We start from the raw sequence: 23,147 nt of genomic DNA, 5'->3' as shown, positions 1-23,147 counted from the left end.
TCTAGCACTCTGTGTAGAAGTTGAACCTACATTAGATGTTGTTCTGTTTGATCACACCACCTCTGTGGCCAGAGGCAAAACAAAATAAAGCGCAAAATGAAAGAGCCTGTAATCTCCTCCCTCATCTTTCACATCAGTCTAAGAGACAGTTCATCCGGATCTAGAGATTTGCCCACTTTTTATCCTGCATCAACTTCCAATTATTCCTCTGCTTCTGTCCAGGAACTGCTTCTCCAAAGTGAAGACCAATATGCAGTACGTGTTTGACATTCACAGGTTCTATGGACAGTTTGCCTCCTCGGTCCCTAATACTCCCTATTCTTTCTCTTGTTACCCTCTTACCCTTAATAAACCGATAGAATGTCTTTGAATTCTTGATAATATTGCCCATTAATGTTTTTATCACCCCGCTTTTTGCTCTTCTACTTACTTTCTTGAATTTAGCCCAACACGTTCTCGACTCTTCTGGGACCTCCATTGACCTGCTCACTTTATGCGTGCTTTAAGCTTCTCTTTCATTTTTAGTTCTGTTCTGAATATTTGTAGACATTCCATACTCTCTGGGCTTGTTTTCCTCATTTTTATCTTTATTGTAACATCTTGTGGTGACACCTTCATCAATTCCATTTTGAGCATGTGATCCCCACCACACCCACGCTGTTCTGCTAAAGTTTCACCCAGAAGTAATTATACGGTGGCCAGATCCTGTCTTTCTTTTGATAAGATCTGCCTCTATCATCCAAAGTATTTTTATTTTTCAAACCTTTTATCTTTTGGTCTTTTCCTTAATAAGCTAAAAATGATTGAGTCATGGTCACTGATCCTGAAATGCTCAGCCAATCCTGCCTGCAACACCTGACTGGCTTCATTCCACAGTGAGGCTCGGCATAGCCCCACCCATTGTTGTATCTGCTACATGTTTATATGAGGAGCTCTCTGGAATAAAAATCAAGACATTTTTGCCCTCTTAAAATAATTATCGCTGCCCTAATCAATGTTTGGAATTGAAATGCCTGAATATAATGATCCTATTATTGCATTGACACACCTCAGTGAATTGGTTATGTACCTGCCCCTGTATTTTATTTTATCTGGGGGCCTATAATATGTCCCCAGTAGTGTGTCTGTCATTGATTTGAACCTAATTCCAACCCACAAACTGTCATTTGAATGCCCTTCCAAGATATCATCCGCCCTTACTGCAGTCTTTGACTCCATAATTAATAAGGCAACACCACCTTATCTTTTGCCCCTCTCCTACGCTGCCCATAGTTCTTGTACCACAGAATATTGAGTTGTCAGCTCTGACCTCCATCAAACGCATCTATGTGATGGCAAAAATATCCACTTCCCCATGTCACCTCGTTCCCTTATCAAATCTGAAGATCTGATAATATTCCCAGCATTATGGTAAAGGACATCCAGCCTGGAATATAGCACCTGGAATACTCCGTACCTCGGAGTTCTTCAGCCAATTACTTTTTGTTATCAAGCTGCCTTTCCATGAACTAAAACTGTAACTCTGGGACTGTATGAATAATCGTTGAATTGTAATTTATTTTTAATTAATGTGTTAATCAAATGCAACGTTCCAGAACTGAACAGTCAGCTTCAAATACAATAAATTCCTGCTGATTAATTCCCTGCTCAGTGTGCAGCGGGATCAGCCCTCAGTAATGGAGAAAGTGAGGACTGCAGATGCTGGAGATCAGTGTCGAAAAGTGTGGTGCTGGTAAAGCACAACGAGTCAAGATGCAGCCGAGGAGCAGGAGAGTGAAAGCTTTGGGCATAAGCCCTTCATCAGGATGGTATTGATATGTTCAATTTTTTTCCATTCCATGATTCATAGAATATTTGGAATTTAACTTGCTCAGGAGGGCAGCACTGTATATAGCCCTGAAATGGAAAGCAGTCAATCAGTTGGTTGGACAGGGAGCAGATAAAGTGAGGTGAAGTACAGAATGAGTGAAGTCCAAACAGAAGGATAGATAAGTCCCCTGGACCATACAGGAAGCACTAGAGGTTGTCAGTGGAACTGAGGGAAGAGATTGCTGCGCCTTTGGCGATGATCTTTGTGTCCTCACTGTCCAGTGAAATACTGCCTGATGATTGGAGGTTGGCAAAAGTTATTCTCTTATTCAGGAAAGGCAATAGGGATAATCCTGCGAAATACAGGCCAGTCAGTCGTACTTCTGTATTGGGCAAAGTATTGGAAAGGATTCTGAGAGACAGAATTTATGATTACTTGGAAAATCATAGTTTGATTAGAGGTCGTCAGCATGGCTTTTTGAGGGACAAGTCATGCCTCACACAACTTATTGAATTCTTTCAGAATGGGATCAAGCACATTGAAGGTAGAGCAGTGGATGTGATGTACATGGATTTTAGCCAGGTGGTTGATAAGTTACCATAAGGTCGGCTCATTCAGAAAGTAAGGAGGCATGGGATGCTGGGAAACCGGGAAATCTGCCTGTACGGATACAAAATTGTCTGGCCTGTTGAAGACTGATGGTGGTAGAACATGGAAAGTATTCAGCCTGGAGCTTGGTGACCAGTGGCGTTCTTCAGGAATCAGTAATGGGACTGCTGTTCTTTGTGATTCTTACAAATGACTTGGATGATAAAGTGAATTTTAATTTAATAAGTTTTATGATGTAACAAAGATGTTGGAGTTATGGATAGTGAGGAGGGCTGTTGTAGGTTGTAATTGGACATTGACAGGATGCAGAACTGGGCTGGTAAATGACAGATGGAGTTCACCCCTGATAAGTGTGAAGTGATTCATTTTGGAAGGTTGAATGTGAATGCAGAATACAGGGTTAAAGGCAGGATTATTGGCAGTGTGGAGGACCATAGGGATCGTGTGTTCCTTATCATAGGACGCTCAAAGGTGTCACCAAGTTGATAAGATTATTAAGATATAATATGTTTTCATTAGTCTGGGATTAAGTTTAAGAGCCACAAGGTTATGTTACAGCGCCAAAAGGCTCTGGTGAGACTACACTTAGAATATTGTGTTCAGTTCTAGCTGCCTCATTACTGGAAAGACATCGAGGCTTCGGAGAGGGTGCTGGGGAGATTTACCGGGATGCTGCCTGGACTGGAGGGCATGTCTTACATAGAAAAGTTGAGAGAGCTAACTTTTCACCTTGGAGCAATGAAGGATGGGAGGTGACTTGATAGAGGTGTATAAGATGATGAGAGGCATAGGTAGAATGGGTAGCCAGAGTCGTTCTCGCAGAGTGGAAATGGCTATCGCGAGCGGGCATAATTTTAAGGTGATTATAAGAAGGTTTCAGGAGATGTCAGAGATAGGTTCTTTACACAGAGAGTGGGGGGTGCTTGGAATGCACTGCCAGCAGCGTTGGTAGAGTCAGCTGCAATAGGGATATATAAGTGACTATTGGATAGGCACATGAAGGATATGTCAGTTAGTCTGACCTTCGAGTACGATAAAGGTTCGGCTGGACGTCAAGTGTCTAAGGGTCTATATTGTGGTGTACTGTTCTGTGTTTTATGTTTCATGCAGCCTGTCGTCTCTTATCAATTGTTGAATGTGTGCGGGAGTGATGTGTGTGAAATTAGGAAGTTGGGGAGGGGCGTTAGCCCAAAACATCCAGTTATGTTGTTCATTGTTACATTCACCTGAATGCCATTAGAGTATGTTTGGTGTTCTACATCACGCACGCTCCGCCAATTTCACTTATTAACGCGATTCTTGACTTGTCATTTGCTGCTGCTTTCTTCAGATACAATCAGTTGGGTGACCCATGTATTAATCAGATGTTTGCTATGTTTCGTGAATTAGGCAAAAATAAGATGCCAACTATGATTATTCGACTGAACTATAATCTCTGAAAAGCATTATGTTGATTCTATATTTATGGAACAAAAGTATAAACTCCTGTCAAGATTTTCTAACACAGAAATAAAGAATGTACATTTGATTTTCTATCGAACAAACAACATGGATGTAACTCTTTTGGCGATCAGAATTACACACACAATGTCAGGATTCAGAACAATGCATTATCACTCCAACATTTTGAAAGTGGTTGGCTTCTGAATGATTGCATGTTCAGGGCGAGCGAACGATTGAACAATCAAATAGAATTAGCGTTCTTATATATGTATATATAAACAATCAGTTTAATTTCTCACCGACATGTACAAGCTTCAGTTATTTGCCAGCGAATTAGAAACAGCTATACTTCAACGTGGAATGCGAATATTCAACTAAAAAAATGATTTTTGCTATCAAATTTTAGTGAACAATAATTTGAAAACTTTTAATTTTTAGAAAGGATCTTGTTTAATATGAAATGTGGACAGTGAACAAAAACGATGCACATATTATGAACATATTATCGTGTGAGTGAAAAGTCAGACCTTTTCAAAGAGATTTGAGCCAAAGCAATGACAGATTTGTTTGAGTAATTGGTATACAACATTTAAAATATTCATATTCTGAGCAATAATTAGACTATATAATGAAGCTGGCCTTGCAATAGTTCCATTTTAAATGCTTATGCTGCACTAAATAATCAGATATTCGTGAGCATTTAGAATGGGAAATAATCGGATCCTGAATTTTATTCACATCAGACACATGATAGAGTTCAAAACCTTAAAGAACAGGAGGAGGCCATGGGCCACTGTGTGTACATCAGCTCCAGGAGTATCTCCCAAGTCCCCCCCATTTGCCAGCCCTATCTCTGCAGACTGTTAAATTCATATTTGCAAATACATATCCCGTTCTATTTTTTAATGTTCATCCACAACTCTCCCAGGCAGTTCCATTCCAAATCCTAACAACTCACTCAATAAAGAAGTTTTTCCTTATCTCATTCCTGGCTCTTTTGCTGACCAGCTTGAAATTAGAACTCCTTGATGCTGCAATTCCAACTAACGGATACAGAGTATTCCTGTTTTGCTCTACAACGTTTTTTCATAGGTTTGAGCACCGCAATTAGTTCACATATTTGTTTGTTATGCTCAAGTAAGAATAAGCCTTGCAAGAACTGTTACAAGCACTACATCGGAAAAACAGTCAGAAAACTAGCCACCTGGATACATGAACAACAACTGGCCAGAAAAAAAGACATGACCCACTATCACTAGTATCCTTACATACAGATGAGGAAGTACACGATTTAGACTGTGTCTGAATATCCATCTAGGACAAGCCAAACAGAGACACGCACGATAATTACTAGAAAAATTGTATTCCAACCTGAACTCTATCAACAAACACATCGATTTTGATCCCATCGAACACTCTCTGACAAAAAGGACTGGACATAAAATCACCAATACTGGAAATTACATCACTGACTCAAGGAAACCTAAACACATAAATAGCAAGTGGGACATAACACCAGTACTTCACCAGAGGCTCACTGATAATGTTCCCTAGTACAGTGATGAACCATCTGAAAAGTAACTCTCCAGATCAGCGAGCAAACTGACATCCAGAAGAAGCACAATTTCTCTCATCCTCCCTTTAACTAAATACTTAATTCCACTTATCATTCCGTTTATTTTAAGGTTATTTGTATTCTTCTGCAAAGTAATATAGTTTCTTTCTGCGTGTGTTTGAATGTGTGTGTGTGTATGTGAGAGAGAGAGAGAGAGAGAGAATAATCCTCTGTAATCTCTGGATTACTCCCCGTGCCATGTGGAAAAGAGGGAAGGATGAAGAAGACAGTAGAGCTTAACATGTTGCTAAAAATCTAGTTCAGGGATGAGAGTTCCAGATTGTTGTATCATTGGGATCTCTTCCAGGACAGGTAGGGACCTGTACAAAAAAGACAGATTGTATCTTAACTGGACGAGCACCAACATCCGTCTGGGGAGGTTTTCTAGTGCAAGTCAGATGGATTTGAATAAACCAGTAGAGTGAGAACCAAAGCAGAAGATCAGGAACTGAGCAGAAGGTAGAGGTGAATAGGACATCAGGCACGGCCAGTCTAATGACTATGCCGAGAGATGGAATCAAAATAGTGAGTTGGGAGTTGGTATAAATTATAGAGATGAGGCGCAGGTTTTTCAGAGATTAACAAATAAGGATGGAGAGTGTGGGGGATGTGAGGGAGTGAGGTGTGTGAGATCAGGGAGACAGTGCACAAGAAAATGTTAAAGGGGAAAGAGGTTGGGGTGGAGAATTCCGTGATAAACAACTAGCAGCAAAACACGGGAAAACTTGCTGCTTGTCAAAGTGAACACCTGGGAAAGAATTTATTATGCTTCAGATAAATAACACCCTTATTGCTCGAGGTCTGTATTATAATGGAGGAAAAGCTGTCTTCATATTATGGCTGTAGCTTTAATAATTGTTGCAAACAACTAGAATAGAGTCAGTGTTGTTGTTGGACAATGCGTCCACTGAGCATATGAATTCCACTGGATGGTCCCAGAGATGGCTGGGCTGCCTTTGATGGAGTGAGTGCTGAAGTTGCATGAGATGATGCTGGTTTGCAATATAGCCACTTACTGAGTACAGTCAAAGGAACAAAGCAGCAACTGCCATGATTTATTGTTTCAGGATACACCAGAATGTTCATGGCTGCCACTGCAAAGAATCATGCAATGAAAAACAGGCCTATCACGTCTGTGCCAACAAGTGTATATCCAAAGACATTTTAAACGTTTGTGAGGTTACTTGCCTCAACCACTCATCGAGACAAAACATTCCAGATTCATACCATCCTCTCAGTTCGAAACACATTCCACAAATCCTCTCTCAATCCCCTGACATTCACTTTAAAAGTGTGTCTCTTTGTTTTTGATCCTTTGACGAAGGAACACAGCTGTTGTCTGTTCATCCCCTCCATACCCCATTTGCTCTTGTACACCTGTACCATATTCCCTCCTCAACTTTCCCTGCTGCAAAGAAAAAAGGAACAAATTTAGCCCTCCTCTTTCATACTCACTATTGAGTACTCACTTGTCTTGTTACTTCTGACTTGCATCTACCCAAATTATCGGTGTTAAATTTCATCAGGCCGTTGATCTGGCTATCTGAATAATCTGTTTCTATCCTTCTGTAGCCTAACACTTTCCTCCTGACTGTGATCCACCCCGCCCATCTTTGTTTCATCCATAACATTGGTCATCATTCCACTGCTCCCCACCTTCCACATTCTCACAATCGTAATTTCTGAACATCACAAACAAATCAAGATTTCCTTCCTGTTCTCCAGATGTTATTCAGAGGATGATTTGACAATTCCAGTCTCTTGCTTTTCCTATTTTGGTGAATTTATGAGTGATGTAGTTAACACATTTTATAAGTGAGCCACAAATAGCATTTTCGACACAGAGTTGAATTCATCTTTTACACTCTGCCCCTCTGCATGTTTTATTTATAAACATTTTAAATAATTTAGGATAAACAAGGGTTTGGAACATTAGCATTTTGTGTGGTGCTGTTTTTTGTAACATTCCCTGCAATAGCCAGAGCTGGAGAAATTTTTCATCTGCAGGATGGACATGGACTCATTCATTGTTTTTTTAAATCAGCGAGTGTGATGAGGATAAATATTCAAATAAATTCTATATTATGGGCAAACTGCAGAAGATCAAATCATATTCTCATATCCACCTTGAATTGGAAGCAAATACATACTGTAAAAAAATCAAAAATGTTGAAACACCACGTAGGGGAGAAAGAAACATGTCGTCTGCACTTTATGGCGACATAGAAATATATAGCACATGTACGACTTGAACAAGAATCAAGTGATAGAAGAGACAGTACAAGAATTCCTTTCTACATTTTTAATGGAATCCAGATCCCGATTTCCTTGTACAGTGATGTTTTTTTCATCCAATCTCACTTCCTCATAAACAAGCTTTTCCCTGTCACTAAAACGTCATCTGCCATTCTTCCTGTTCCGTCCTACTCTTTTCTTACACTCTTACTCCCTTTGCACTACCCCTTGTACTGCTACATACTCTTCCACTGATGATCCATTACTCAAACCCTATTGTTAGCTACTAACAGTCTCCATTAAGATCTATCCAGTCTCTTCTGCATATAAACCAACATTGCAAACGCCCATATCAGTTTTGCGAAAGGGGAACTGGACCTGAAACATTAACTCTGATTTCTTTGCACAGATGCTGCTAGACCTGCTGAGCGATTACAACAATTTCTGTTTTGTTTCCACATTTTCATCGCAAGTTCTCACAATGCAATACGTCATTGATATTTAGAGCCCTGTCAAACAGAGGAACTTTGTAATTTCTTATTTAATAACCATAACAAATTACTCGAGATTCAACTGAGGTAGCAGCTTTAACGCTATCATTCAGATCAGACACTTTGTCACAGTTCAGAAAGAAGAAAGAAATCAAAAGAGCTGGACCGAAACTCAATAGATCTGGCAACATCTGAGCAGAGATGCAAAAAATTAACCTTTGATTCTAATAGGACTTTTCAGAACAGTGTCACATCATATGACGTATGTTAATTATGTTGCTTTCTGCAGACACTTCCTCACCTTTTTCGTTTCTCCCGCATTTTCTGTTTGTATTTCATGTTTGCATTATCACTATATTTCATATTGCTTGACAGGTCTACATGTTGACCTTGGTAATATTTGGACAATGTGGTCCTTTCTTGTTTCTGTGACACCTGAATTACAGCCGAAATCTGATTCTTCTTTAAGATAGAAAGTAAGAAAATTCTAGACATCTAAGTCTCAGGAAATCTATTTTGATTGAAAATACAATTTAGAGGCAGTTGAACTTCATGAAATAATAGGGATAGATTATTGATGATGGAACACTCTGTGTCCTTCATTGAACAAGCTTGTCTCCCCAATCTCCAAAAGCTTTCAATGCATAACATAGAATTATTACAGCAAAGATGGTGAAAACTCAACCCATTGTCTCTTCCAGTTTGGAATGAGCGATATTTCTACTATTATTTTCCTGTATTGACCCCATATCCCTGTACATTTTGTTAATAGCATCTGCTTTTATTTATAAGCATCCTGCCAGATTTGAACAATATGATCAATCTCAAACAAAAACAGACGTTGGTGGGAAAGCTCACAGGTCTGGCTGTATCTGTGAAGAGACATCAAAGTTAATGCTTCAGGTGCGGTGACCCTATTCAATGGTGTGTATATAAAATATAGTTCACTTTATCACATTTACAATTATCCTGTTCAGTTCACATTGTCATTGAGCATTACATATCCCAAACGTTGGCTCGTTCCTTGTTGTGAACTATATTTAATTCTATCTGACGTTAAGAGTGATGATGACTGGGAGATATCATTGTACTCCCCATGCAGTCTCCACAGCCACTATCCCCATTCCGCCCTATCCACTAGGTAAATCTGACTCATTAATTCACAAGTCATAATGAATAAGTTCACTTTTGGTTTTGGACTGAGGGGACAAAAGTGTAAACATTACTGTTTTACAGCAAATAAAACTGCGTTAAGATGTTTGTCAATTTGCATAAATTAATTACTGATACATATTACATATGGAAGGTCCAACATTTCTTTATTAGAGCAGTGAGAGGACCATTCAGAGAAGTCCACACTTCCTGTCTATGTTCAAGGCAATTGTGCCCAGTGGCGTTTGTTCCCGTGGAGGAGAGATCAGCACAGTAACAACATCCTGATTGTGTTCCTTTTTTTGTGGAGGGGCGGAGATTCGGGATAAGATGGTGACAGCATTGCAAACGTACAACAGGGCAGAGTCATCGAGGCTGCGATAAGAAAACATCCATCATTCTCCCTCACAATTGACTTCACTAGAGCAATTAGTGATGGGAGATGTGACCAATAGCCAGCGATGTGAGCATCCAGTCCAGTCCAGATATATTGTGAACTGAATGTGCTGTATTGAAAGCTAGAGCTGTTTGCTCAGTGACTGTGATTGATGTCAGTCTCCATGCATTGTAACTGTGTCCTATTGGTGAGGGGCTTCACTCAGTGCGCTATCCCAGTGCAGGAGCAGATGCATCAGCTCCAACAGTAACAGAGATCAGCAGCTGCACAGACGTGGAAAAGACAGATATGAATCTGAGAACAATGGACTGGATAATTACTCAAATGGAGAGGTAACTTTCCTTGGGTCTTTTCAACATTTTCCTCTGTTGGAAATTTCTACCATATCGGATATTTGTGGTGCTGATTATTATTTTGGGCTGGGTGGAGGGTATGTGTTACTAACCAATGGTGGAGGTGTGACTCTCCGAAAGCGAGTGTGCTTCCAATTAAACCTGTTGGACTATAACCTGCTGCTGTGTGATTTTTAAATTTGTACACCCCGATCCAACACCGGCATCTCTAAATCATTACCTATTCTCGCTATTGTTGGTGTTCTCTACTTCTGTCCATTCATTAATCCCATAAACAATTTTGAATTCATTGCAATTTCTGTTATCTATAGTTGCCAATGAAAGAATCTTTTATCTTCAATTTCAATTGTAGTCTCCATTCATCTGAATTGCAGACCACTCCCTTACAAACATCTAAGAACAAATCTGTGCACAACATCGATACCGCTTTTTGCCCTGAACTGATTTATATCTCTTGTTCTCTATGTCACCAACCCTGTCCACTTCCAGCTCACAATATCCCCATTCTCCATCTCTGCGTCAGTGCTGTGGCTGAACAAACCATTGTCTGCACGTTGGTAAAATTCAGACCTTATATTTCAAGCTCTCTTCTGGCCACATTTCCAGTTACATGTATTTCAATCACAAAATTGTTCATGTCTCGGACATTACTTCTTGATTAGGACAATGTATCAGAGTAGGAATGTCGCTGGATGTAATTCAGGAGCAAAGCTTATTAAACGAAAGACATGGTTTCAAGTGATTTGTTTCAAGTCCTACTACAGCTGATGGTGTAACTTAAATAAAAATGATAAGAATTGGAATAAAAGTGAATTTCACGAAAAACAACCATAAAACCCACATTTTGTCTGAAAACCTTCCTGTTTCACTGATGACCTTCGGTAAAGAAGTCCAATACTACTACCCGGTCTGGGTTATGTGTGACTTCAGACCAATATCATTGAGCTTGACTTTATATTGGCTTGTGGAATGGCGTTAGAGTCAGGGCAATTAGTGATGATTAGCAAATGCTGCCGTTGGCAGAGATGCCGACTTCCCATGGGATAACAAATTTGAAGGATAAACCAAATAAAGATAGATGCTGGAGATCCGAAATTGCATAAAAAATGCAAAGAAAAGATCAGAAAGTGCTGGGGAGTTTTTCTGAACTGAAAGCAGCTGGAAAATAGTGGGAATAATGCTGGTAACAGGGAAGTCTGCTTTGAAGGGCAGGAGGAGTGAGTTGAATCGATAGAGAAAGAGAGAGACAGAAGACAAAGCGCAAACAAAGGGACTGATGATCAGCTGGGATGGAAATAAAATGTGAGATCCACCTCATTTCTTTTAACTTTTCCCACCTTCCTGAATATCATGCCCATGTCGGTACATGTATACCCCGCTTTTCAAAAATTCGCTTTTTGCCACTTCCCTTTCCGAAAATCCTCCATTAGGTCCTGTTTTCACTAACCATAACAAATCCGAAGAGGATTTTCACTTTTAACAAGGAAGGTAAATTTTTCGCGCATAAATTAATGCTTCTTCGCTTTATGCTGAATCAGTTTATGAAAGGCTTTGTAGGAACGCTCTACTTTCAGATACCGAGGGAAAATCTCTATCTATCTAAGATCATGTTTAAAGCGATTTGATCCCAACTGTGTTCCCTGAGTGTCGTCGTGTTCTTATATTTATTAATGGGATATAGGAATCGCTGGTTGGGCAGCATTAGTTCACTTTTTTGATTGCCCTTGAGAAGACCTTGAGCCTCACAGGGCACTTAGACAGGGGGAGTGAGGCACACAAGGTGGCAGCTGCACAGGAGGTGTGCAAAGCAAGATCGTCTTTCACAAGATTAATGTTATTTGAAAAGTTAGAGACTTCAATTCGTCAGTCTAATTACAGTAGGGAAGAAGGTGTTCCTGAGCATGTAGGCCCATGTTTCCATGCCTCTGTATCTCCTCCCTTTTGGAAGAGGTTGTAGGAGATAATTACAGGTTTTGGAGAGATATTTGATGTTGCCAGCCTTTCGCTGACAACGAGAAGTATAAATGGTTGGAAGGTTGTCTTCCATGATAGTCTGGTCTGTGCACACAACCGTCTGTAATTTCTTATGGTCCTGGGAAGAGCAGTTACCGTCACACTATTATGCACATGAACAGAATGCTTTCAGTTGTCAGAATGCAGAGCACTGGGAGAAGACAGTTCCAAAATATTTAGATGCAACCAATGGTTGTTAAATGGATATCGATGTTCTGCTTGCTGTTTTGACAACAATTGAAATTTAACCAATAAATTTAAATTATGTCCAAGATACCAAAACACAATTGAGTTTATTGAATTGCAAACATCTAACCAAAGAGCCATCACATGCTTCAAAATTTTAGAGAAGCCATCACCATCACAACGAGGGAAAAAGAGACAGACACGTATAAGGAGAGAGAGAACACAGCGAGGGAAACAGAAGGACAGAGAGTTAAACTGAGAAAGGAACCAAAACAAGAATCAAACAGTCATATGGACAGGGAGAAGGGGAGATAGTAAGTTCAGGGAAAGAAACAGAAGACAGAGAAAAAGAAAACACAGGGAAACAGACAGTGTGAGAGAAACAGTGAGAGACAAAGCACACAGAGAGCTGGGGATGGGGTCACAGTGTGCTGGGGATGGGGTCACAGTGAGCTGGGGATAGGGTCACAGTGAGCTGGGGATAGGGTCACAGTGAGCTGGGGATGGGGTCACAGTGAGCTGGGGATAGGGTCACAGTGAGCTGGGGATAGGGTCACAGTGAGCTGGGGGTGGGGTCACAGTGAGCTGGGGATGGGGTCACAATGAGCAAGGGATGGGGAATGGGAGAAGCTGGGGGTGAGGACTGGAGAGACCTTGGAGCGAGCACTGGAGGGAGCTGGGGGAAGGGAGTTGAGAATTTACATTGGCATGTACCAACTTGTACAGGCAAATCATATTAAGCAAGGATGTACAGAACAATGGTTGTAAAACATGTCTGAGAGGCATGCAGGTTACGCTGCACAGGGCGTGCGCGAGGCGAGATTAACACGAACAAGATCAGCGTTATCTGAGATTAGAGAGTACATTCATCAGTCTCATAACAGCCGGGAATAAGCTGTTGCTGAACCAGCTGCTCTGTGTTTTCAAGCTTCTGTATCTGTTAGCCTGAACGAAGAGGTCAGGCTAACAGATACAGGTATCTGTTAGGAATAACATATCTATAGGTATGTTAGGAATAAAAGAATGACTAGGGTAGGAATAGGTCCAATCAAGGATAGTAATGGGAAGTTGCGTGTGGAGGCTGAAGAGATTGGGGAGGCACTGAATGAATACTTTTCGTCAGTATTCACTCAGGAACAGGACATTGTTGTCGATATGAATACTGAGGCACGAATAAGTAGAATGGATGGCTTTGAGATATGTAGAGAAGAGGTGTTGGAAATTCTGGCAAGGGTGAAAATAGATAAGTCCCCTGGGCCTGATGGCATTTATCCTAGGATTCTCTGGGAAGCAAGGGAGGAGATTGCAGAGCCATTGGCCTTGATTTTTGTGTCCTCTTTGTCGACAGGAGTAGTGCCAGAGGACTGGAGGCTAGCAAACGTGGTTCCCTTGTTCAAGAAGGGGAGTAGGGATAATCCTAGTAACTATAGGCCAGTGAGTCTCACTTCTGTTGTGGGCAAAGTCTTAGAGAGAATTGTAAGGGATAGGATTTATGCACATCTGGATAAGAATGATGTGATCAAGGATAGTCAGCATGGTTTTGTGAAGGGCAGGTCGTGCCTCACAAACCTTATTGAATTCTTTGAGAAGGTGACTAAGGAGGTAGATGAGGGGAAAGTGGTAGATGTGGTATATATGGATTTTAGTAAGGCGTTTGATAAGGTCCCCTATGGTAGGCTACTGCAGAAAATACAGAGATATGGCATTGAGGGTGAGTTGGAGGTTTGGATTAGGAATTGGCTGGCTGGAAGAAGACAGAGGGTAGTAGTTGATGGCAAAGGTTCATCTTGGAGTGCCGTCACTAGCGGTGTTCCGCAAGGATCTGTTTTGGGACCATTGCTGTTTGTCATTTTTATAAATGACCTGGAGGAAGGGTTAGAAGGTTGGGTGAGCAAGTTTGCGGATGATACGAAAGTCAGAGGAGTTGTAGACAGTGAGGAAGGATGTGGCAGGTTACAGCGGGATATAGAGAAGCTGCAGAGCTGGGCAGAAAGGTGGCAAATGGAGTTCAATGTAGCTAAGTGTGAGGTGATTCACTTTGGTAAGAGTAACAAAAAGATGGGGTATTGGGCTAATGGTCGGATACTTGGTAGTGTGGAAGAGCAGAGGGATCTTGGTGTCCATGTACACAGATCTCTGAAAGTTGCCACCCAGGTAAATAGTGCAGTGAAGAAGGCATATGGCGTACTGGCTTTTATTGGTAGAGGAATTGAGTTCCGGAGTCCTGAGGTCATGCTGCAGTTGTATAAGATTCTGGTGCGGCCGCATCTGGAATATTGTGTGCAGTTTTGGTCGCCATACTATAGGAAGGATGTGGAGGCACTGGAACGGGTGCAGAGGAAGTTTACCAGGATGTTGCCTGGTATGGTAGAAAGATCCTATGAGGAAAGGCTGAGGCACTTGGGGTTGTTTTCATTGGAGAAAAGAAGGTTTAGGGGTGACTTGATAGAGGTGTACAAGATGATTAGGGGGTTAGATAGGGTTGACAGTGAGAACCTTTTTCCACGTATGGAGTCAGCTCTTACAAGGGGGCATAGCTTTAAATTAAGGGGGGGGGGTAGATATAGGACTGATGTTAGGGGTAGGTTCTTCACTCAGCGAGTCGTAAGTTCATGGAATGCCCTGCCAGTAGCAGTGGTGGACTCTCCCTCTTTATGGGTATTTAAGCGGGCATTGGATAGGTATATGGAGGATAGTGGGTTAGTGTAGGTTAGGTGGGCTTTGATCGGCGCAACATCGAGGGCCGAAGGGCCTGTACTGCGCTGTATTCTTCTATGTTCTATGTTCTATGTTCTAAGAGGTGTGGGAGACCATTACTGGGGTGTGATGGTTCTTTGATAATGTTAGAACAAAACATTCCAGCACAGAAACAGGCCATTCGGTGGTCCAAGCCTGTGCCGATCTCCAGCCCTCCGGGACCTCAGCCGTGTTCAAGGATGCTACAAAGATATCTATTAATGCCCCAGCTCTTTCCTCTCTCCCTTCCCTCAGTAATCTGGTGTAGATGTTGGCTGCCTTTCTGCGGCAACGAGCCATGTAAATGGAATCAATGGTTGAGATGTTAGAGTCCGTGTTGGTCAGAGCTGTGCACCCAACCTTCTGTAGTGTCTCACGGTCCTGAGTCGAGCAGTTGCCGTACCTGGCTGTTATGCACCTGGACAGTACGCCCTCACTGGTGCATCTGTAGAAGTAGCGCATGCTGAATTTCCTGAACCAACTGAGGAAGGAGAGGCATTGTTGAACCTTCCCGACTGTCGGACCTATGTGAGAAGTTCAGGACAGGTTGTCAGTTATCATCAGTCCGAGGGACTTGATGCTCTGCACTCCCTCAAACGGTTGATGTAGATGGAGTGTGTTCCCTTTCTTTCTTCCTAGAGTCAATGATCACTCCTTTACGTTTACAGGATTAGAGAGAGGTCATTATCAATATACCATGCTACCAAGCCCTATATCTCCTTTCTACATTCTGACGCGTTGTTGTTTGATATCCGTACTGCTATAGTGATGTCATCAGCGAACTTGTAGCTGGCGTTGTTTGGAATTTGGAAATTCAGCCGTGGGTGTACAGGGAGGACATTAGTGAGCTGAGGACACAACCTTGGGAGTACAGGGAAAACTGTAGGGGGCTGCAGAAACAACCGTGTGTGTGCATGGAGGACAGTGGGGGCTCAGGACACAACTGTGGGTGTTCAGGGAGTTCAGTAGTTGGCCTGGGCACAGCCTTGAGTGTATAGGGAGTACACTAAGGGGCTGAGGGCACAGCCGTGGGTGTACAGGGAGGACATTAGGGGGCTGAGGAAACAACCGTGGGTGTACAGGGAATACAGTAGGGGGCTGAGGGCACAGCTGTGGGTGTACAGGGAGGGAGTATGTTAAGTGGCTGAGGGCACTGCCATGGGTGTATAGGTAGTACAGTCGGGAGCTGAGGGTACTGCCGTGGGTTTACTGGGAGTATTGTCGAGTGTTGCGAACATATCCTTCAGCAGCTTTAGTGTTGAATGTTATTGTGGAGGAAGTGATTTTACCGATCTTCATGATTGTGGTCTGTGGGTCAGAAACCTGAGGATCCAGTTGCAGAGAGTCGAACCGAGACCAAAGTCGCGGAGTTTTGTGATTAGTCTGTCAGGGAAAATGATTTTGAAGGTGGAGCTTTTGTCAATGAGCAGGAGCCTGGTGTAGGTGTCCTTGATGTCCAAATATTCCAGGGATGCGTGCAGGGCTCGGGTATAGTATCCGTTGAGAACCCGTTATATTAGTCGGGCAGCAGGTCAGGCTGGGAGACTGGAGTGGGTGTAGGCAAGGACCAGCCTCTCAAAGCACTTTATGATTATTGAGGTGGGAGCCACAGGGTGGCAGTCTATAAGGGCACGGTCCATGTGTTTTCTCACTTACCAGGATAATGTTGACCTTCTTGAATCAGGTTGGGACTTCGGCTTCAGAAGGAAGAGTTTTACTAGGTTTGCAGATGATACAATGATGATTGGATGGGCAGGTGATATTGTGGAAGTGGGGAGGCTGCAGAAAGGCTTGGACAGGTTAGGACACTGGGAAAACACATGGCTGATGGAACACAACATGGGAACGTATGAGATTATGCACTTCAGTAGGCGGAATACAGGCAGACACTATGTTCTAAAAGGCTTCATGAAATCTGAAGCACAAACAAAGTTTGGAGTCCTCGTCCTCTCTTACGGTTAATGTGCAGGTTCAGTTGGCAGATCAGAAAACAAATATAATGTTAACATTCATTTCAAGAGAGTGAGAATACCAGAGCGGAGACATTCTGCTGAGAATGCAATGGGCTATGATCAGACGGCTTTTGGATTATTATGAGCTGTTCTGGGGAAGGATCTACGGGTGTTGGACATGATCTATCCTGGGAATGATGCCTTGTTATATGAGCGGCAGTTGAGGGCTCTGTGTCTGTACTCAATGGAAATTAGAAGAATGGGGGGGGGGGCGCATCTGATTGAAATTGATCAATGACCGCAAAAATTGATACAGTTAGAGTACAGAAGATTTTTCCACTAATCTTAGAGACTATGACAAAATGGCACAGTTTCAGAGTGAAGAGATAGGCATAATGGCCCAACAAATTGATATATCTCATGCCCTTATGGTCATACAGTATATTATTCAATGCAGAATTGTAAGTCTCTGACGTGCTCTTGTAACCCTTGTATCTGTACGTTGATTTGACTTCTGGTCAGTGGTAACCCCTGTAAAATGGACGGTGGTAGGATACAGTGTTAACCAGTAGCGCAGTAATATGTTGAATATAAGCGGCTATCTGTGAGTCTCATCTACCGGGAGTACATTGTCTCTACGATTATTGTTATTTTCAGTCTGGCACTTTTGAAGGATCGATCCTGTTACGCTAATATTGTTGCATTTAACAGAACAGGTGCAATTTATCACAGCACTCAGCAACAATATGTCATTGAAGACTGAACACCTATCTAATAACAGAAAGGTCTAAAATGTTAGTATCAGAAACACTGCTTTCCTGTTCGTGTTCAAATCAGACAACCTGTCCCATCGAGGTGCCCCACTTGGAACTTTTTAAACTTATTTTTTGGTTATGAGAATCACTGGATGGGCCCATAATTTCTTGTCCGTCCCTAGTTGCCCCCTTGAGAAGGTGGTGCTAAGTTGCCTTCTTGTACCGCTGCAGTCCATCTGCTGTGCGTTGAACCACAATGCTATAAGGTATGGAATTCCAGCGTTTTGACCCAGCAACAGTGAAAAAAATGGTGATATATTTTCAACTCAGGATGTTGACTGGTTTGGAGCGGAGCTTGAAGGTGGTGGCGTTCACAAAAGCCTGCTGCATTATCATTCTACATGGAAGTGCTCGAAGGAGTGGAAGGTGCTTTCTGAGGATCTTTGGAGAATTTGTGCAGCGCATCTTGTCGATAGTATACACTGCTCCGACTGACCGTTGCTGGTGAGTGGAGTGAAAGCTTGTGGAAGTGGTGCCAAGCAATTGGACTGATTTGTCCTTGATGGTGTCAAGCTTCTTCAGTGTCGTTGTGGCTTCACTCATTCAGGCAATTGGGGAGTATTCCATCTCACTCCTGACTTGTGCCTTGCAAATGGTGAACATGCTTTGGGAAGACAGGAGGTGAGTTACTTGCGCAGTATTCCTAGCCTCTGATATGCTCTTATGTTTACGTGGCGATTCCAGCTAAGTTTCTGGTCAATGGTAACCCCAAGTGTATTGATGGGGGGGCGGGAGTTTAATGACAAATATGCTGCTGAATACCAAGTGGTTATATTGCTTCTTACCGGTGATGGTAATTGTCAGGCATCTGTGTGGTGCGAGTGTTGCTTGTCACTTGTCAGCCCAAGCCTGGATATTGTCCAAATCTTGTTGCATTTTGGCAAGGACTGCTTCCATACCTGAGCATTTGCGAATGGTGATGAACATTGTGCAGTCATTGTCGGATATTCCCACTTCTGAACTTATGATGGAGAGATGGCCATTCATGAAGAAGCAGAATATGTTTGGACCATCCGGAGGGCCACTGAAGATTTTAAATAATATGGTGAGGAAACGTCTGAAAATGAACATTCCAGTTCATGGAGCAAACCTTTATTCGCATTATCCTGAGGGACTACTGCAGAGATATTCTGAAACTGAGATGACTGACCTCCAACAACAATGACCTTTTTCCGATGTGTCAGGTATGACTCCAATAATGAAGTACTTGCTCGCAATATCCTTTTTGCTTGGGTTCCTTGATGCGAAATTTAAAAGTATGCAGCCTTGATTTCAAGTGCTGGAATTCAGTTCATTTTTCTATGTTTGAACAAAAGCTGTGCTGAGGTCAGGAGCTGAGTGGCCCCGGTGGAACCCAAAATGGGCGTCACTGAGCAGGTTATTGCTGAGCAGGTGCTGCTAGATAGCACTGTTGATGAGTCCTTCCATCACTTTATTGATGATGGAGATTAGAATGATGAGGCGATATTTCTGGGTTGAATTGCCCTGTGTTTTATGTACAGAACATATTTGAGCAGTTTTTTTTCCCATTGTTGCACTCTCTTTTGCACTAGGGTTAATCCTCTGGCTTGATGGGATTTTTGAGTGGTTTATATGCTGGGCCATGACATTACAGATTTTGCTGGAGTATAGTTCTTCTGCTATTGATGATCACAGCATCTTATGGATGCTCAGTCTTGAGTTGCTAGATCTGTTGGAAGTCTGTGCCATTTAGCATGGGAATAGTGCCACACAACACAATAGAGTTTATTCTCAATGTGACCGTGAGACTTTGCCTGCTCAACAACAGGTGCGGTGGTCTGTTTTACCGATGCTGTCATGGACAGATGCACCTGCAGTTGGTAGGTCAGGTATCTTTTTTCCCTCTCGTTCATTCCCTCACGAACTTCTGCAGGCCCAATCTAGAAGCTATGTCCTGTAATACCCGACCAGCGTGATCAGTAGTACTGCTGCCAAACCATTCTTGGTGGTTGACTTTGAAATTCCTCAGCCAGAATACACTTTGTGCCCCTTTTCACAGTGAGTGCTTTCTCCAAGTTCTGTTCAACGTGGAAGAGTACTGATTCAACTGAGGAATGACGTTACATGATAATCAGTAAGGCTGCTTTGCCCACGTTTAATTTAAAGTCATGGGGCTTCTTTGGGTCCGGAGTTAATTTTGGGGACTCGCAGAGCAACCACCTCCAGAATGTATCGCACTGAGCTGCTCTTTCTGATGGATCGGTCTTCACCTTGGGCCAGAACATATCCAGTGATGGTGATGGTGGTGTCTGGGGTATTTCTGAAAGGTATAATTTCGTGAGCATGACTATGTCAGGCTGTTGCTTGACTAATCTGTAAGCCGGTTATCGCAATATTGGCACTAAGCCCTCAGATGTAAGAACATAGAACATAGAACTGTACAACACAGAACTGGCCCTTCAGCCCACGATGTTGTGCCGACCATTGATCCTCATGTGAGGTAAACCTAATGTACGAACCCTCAAATGTCTGTGACCATATGCATGTCCAGCAGTCTCTTAAATGTCCCCAATGACCCTGCTTCCACAACTGCTGCTGGCAATGCATTCCATGCTCTCAAAACTCTCTGCGTAAAGAACCCGCCTCTGACATCCACTCTATAATTTCCGCCAAGCGGCTTTAAACTGTGACCCCTTGTCTTAGCCATTTCTGCCCTGGGAAAAAGTCTCTGGCTATTGACTCTATCTATGCCTCTCATTATCTTGTTCACATCAATTAGGCCCCCTCTCTTCCTTCTTTTTCTCGAAAGAAAAGTGTCCAAGCTCAGTCAACATCTCTTCATTAGATAAGCCCTCCATTCCAGGCAGCATCCTAGTAAACCTCCACTGAACCCTCTCCAAAGCATCCACATTTTTCCTATAATAGGGCGACCAGAACTGGATACAGTATTCCAAGTGTGGTCTAACCAAAGTTTTATAGAGCTGCAACAAGCTCTCACTGCTTTTAAACTCAACCCCCCTGTTAATGAAAGCCAAAACACCATATGCTTTCTTAACAACTCTGTCCACTTGGGCGGCAATTTTAAGGTATCAATGTACCTGCACACCAAGATCTCGCTGTTCATCCACACTACCAAGAATCCTGTCTTTAATCCTGTACTCAACTTTCATGTTCGACCTTCCAAAATGCATCACTTCGCATTTATCCAGGTTGAACTCCATCTGCCACCTCTCAGCCCATCTCTGCATCCTGTCAATGTCATGCTGCAGCCTACAACAGCCCTCTATACTGTCAACGACACCTCCAACCTTTGTGTCGTCAGCAAACTTGCTAAGCCATCCTTCAATCTCCTCATACAAGTTATTATTAAAAATTACAAATGGTAGAGTCCCAAGAACAGAGCCCTGTGGAACACCACTCAACACTGACTTCCAGGAAGAATACTTTATTTCCGCTACCACTCGCTGTCTTCTGTCGACCAGCTAATTCTGTATCCAGACAGCTAAATTCCCCTTTATCGCATTCCTCCTGACTTTCTGAACGAGCCTACCATGTGGAATCTTATCAAATGCCTTGCTGAAGTCCACATACAACAAATCCACCGCTCGAACCTCATCAACTTGTCTAGTAACATCCTCAAAGAACTCAATAAGAATTGTGAGGCATGACCTGCCCCTAACAAAGCTGTGTTGACTGCATTTAATCAAGCCATGCTCTTCCAGATGGTCATAAATCCTATCCCTCAGAATCCTTTCTAACACCTTGCAGACGACAGATGTGAGACTTACTGGTCTGTAATTGCCGGGGATTTCCCTATTTCCTTTCTTGAAGAGAGGAATTACATTTGCCTCCCTCCAGTCCTCAGGTACGGATCCAGTGGAGAGCGAGGATGGAAAGATCTTTGCAAGCGGCGAAGCAATCACATTTCTCGCTTCCCAAAGCAGCCGGGGCCAAATCTTGTCTGGCCCTGGCGACTTGTCAATCTTAATGGTTGTCAAACTTTTCAGCACATCAGCTTCCTCAACCTCTATCCGTTCCAGCATGTTTACCTGCTCCTCAATGGTTTCATTCACTACAAGGTCCTTTTCTTTAGTTAAACAGAAGCAAACAACTCATTTATGGCTTCCCCTACCTCCTCAGACTCTATACACAAGTTCCCTATGATATCCCTGATCGGCCCTACTGTTTGTTTGATTATTCTCTAATTCCTCACATACGTGTAAAACGCTTTTAGATTCTCCCTAATCCTTCCTGCCAAGCCTTTTTCCTTCCCCCTCCTGGCTCTCCTCAGGCCATTTTTGAGCTCCTTCCTCGCCTGCCTGTAATCCTCTAGAGCTGAGCAAGACCCTTGCTTCCTCCACTTTACGTAAGCTGCCTTCTTTCTTTTGACGAGAAACTCCTCCGCTCTCATCATTCAAGGTTCCTTTATCTTACCCTTTCTTGCCTGTCTCAGAGGAACACATTTATGCATCACTCGCAACAACTGTTCCTTAAACAGTCTCCACATGTCTATAGTGCCCTTTCCATGGAACAATTGCTCCCAGTCCAAGCTTCCCAACTCACGTCTGAAAGCATCATGTTAGTAAGGAGGACTTTGCAATTTCGACAGTGATGTTTCCAAATGACTTTTTCGGTGGTCAGATCGATACCTGTTGGTCCACCCGGTTTTATTTCTTTGAGATTTTGAATAGATTGATATAACTGAATGATACGCTGGACCATTTCAGAGGGCGAGTGAGAGTCATCACATTACTTTGTGTCTGGACTGAGGATAAACGATTACTTGATTGGAGGATATTAGTGAACCAAATGGATTTTTTTTCTGACAATCGGCAATGATTTCATTCTCATCAGTGTATTCTTAATTCCAGCTTTTTAAAAATTATTGAACTGAAGTTCCACCATCTGCAGTGGCGGGATTCGAACCTGGGTCCAGAGAATAAGAGCTGAATTTCTGGATTGATAATCTAGCGATTATACCATGAGGCCTATTTGGAACCAAATGTAGTACTCAGCTGCTATTTCTTGTGTTGCCCTGTTTTTCTTTCATTGCTTGTGTTTATCTGGATCCTCAACCTTTATTAAATCCTGATTGAAATCCACCGTCATGAATGTCTTCTGGACTGCTCGAATTTCATTCAGTCTATTTTGTTTGCAAGACATTTCAAGGCAGCTGCACATCAGAGAAGAAAAGGAAGAGATAATGGGTGATTGTGCACTGTACCTGTCACCGCACCAGCTTATCTGACCAGGCACCTAAAGTATTTATTGTGGATCAGAGAACTGCCGAATTATTATAACACCGATGGAGGTCTGTCAACCCATTGTGGGGTCACAAGCACTTCAACTGCACAATTGGAGATACAATATATGGAGATA

At 42.5% G+C, this 23,147-nt stretch overlaps 1 long non-coding RNA gene across 1 annotated transcript in view; it reads left to right on the top strand.

Annotated features, from left to right (window-relative positions):
- The window catches only part of LOC140471963 (uncharacterized), a 134,497-nt gene extending 111,668 nt beyond the window's left edge, over positions 1-22,829 (top strand). The window contains exons 2-3 of the long non-coding RNA XR_011957298.1: positions 9,666-10,084; positions 22,640-22,829. This is a non-coding gene — a long non-coding RNA (uncharacterized lncRNA). The remainder of the gene's footprint in view (positions 1-9,665; positions 10,085-22,639) is intronic.
- The last annotated feature ends 318 nt before the right edge of the window (positions 22,830-23,147 follow it).

The sequence above is a fragment of the Chiloscyllium punctatum genome, unplaced genomic scaffold, assembly GCF_047496795.1.
Source record: "Chiloscyllium punctatum isolate Juve2018m unplaced genomic scaffold, sChiPun1.3 scaffold_212, whole genome shotgun sequence".
NCBI classification, from domain to species: domain Eukaryota; kingdom Metazoa; phylum Chordata; class Chondrichthyes; order Orectolobiformes; family Hemiscylliidae; genus Chiloscyllium; species Chiloscyllium punctatum.
This window is presented reverse-complemented; position numbering and strand designations above follow the sequence as displayed.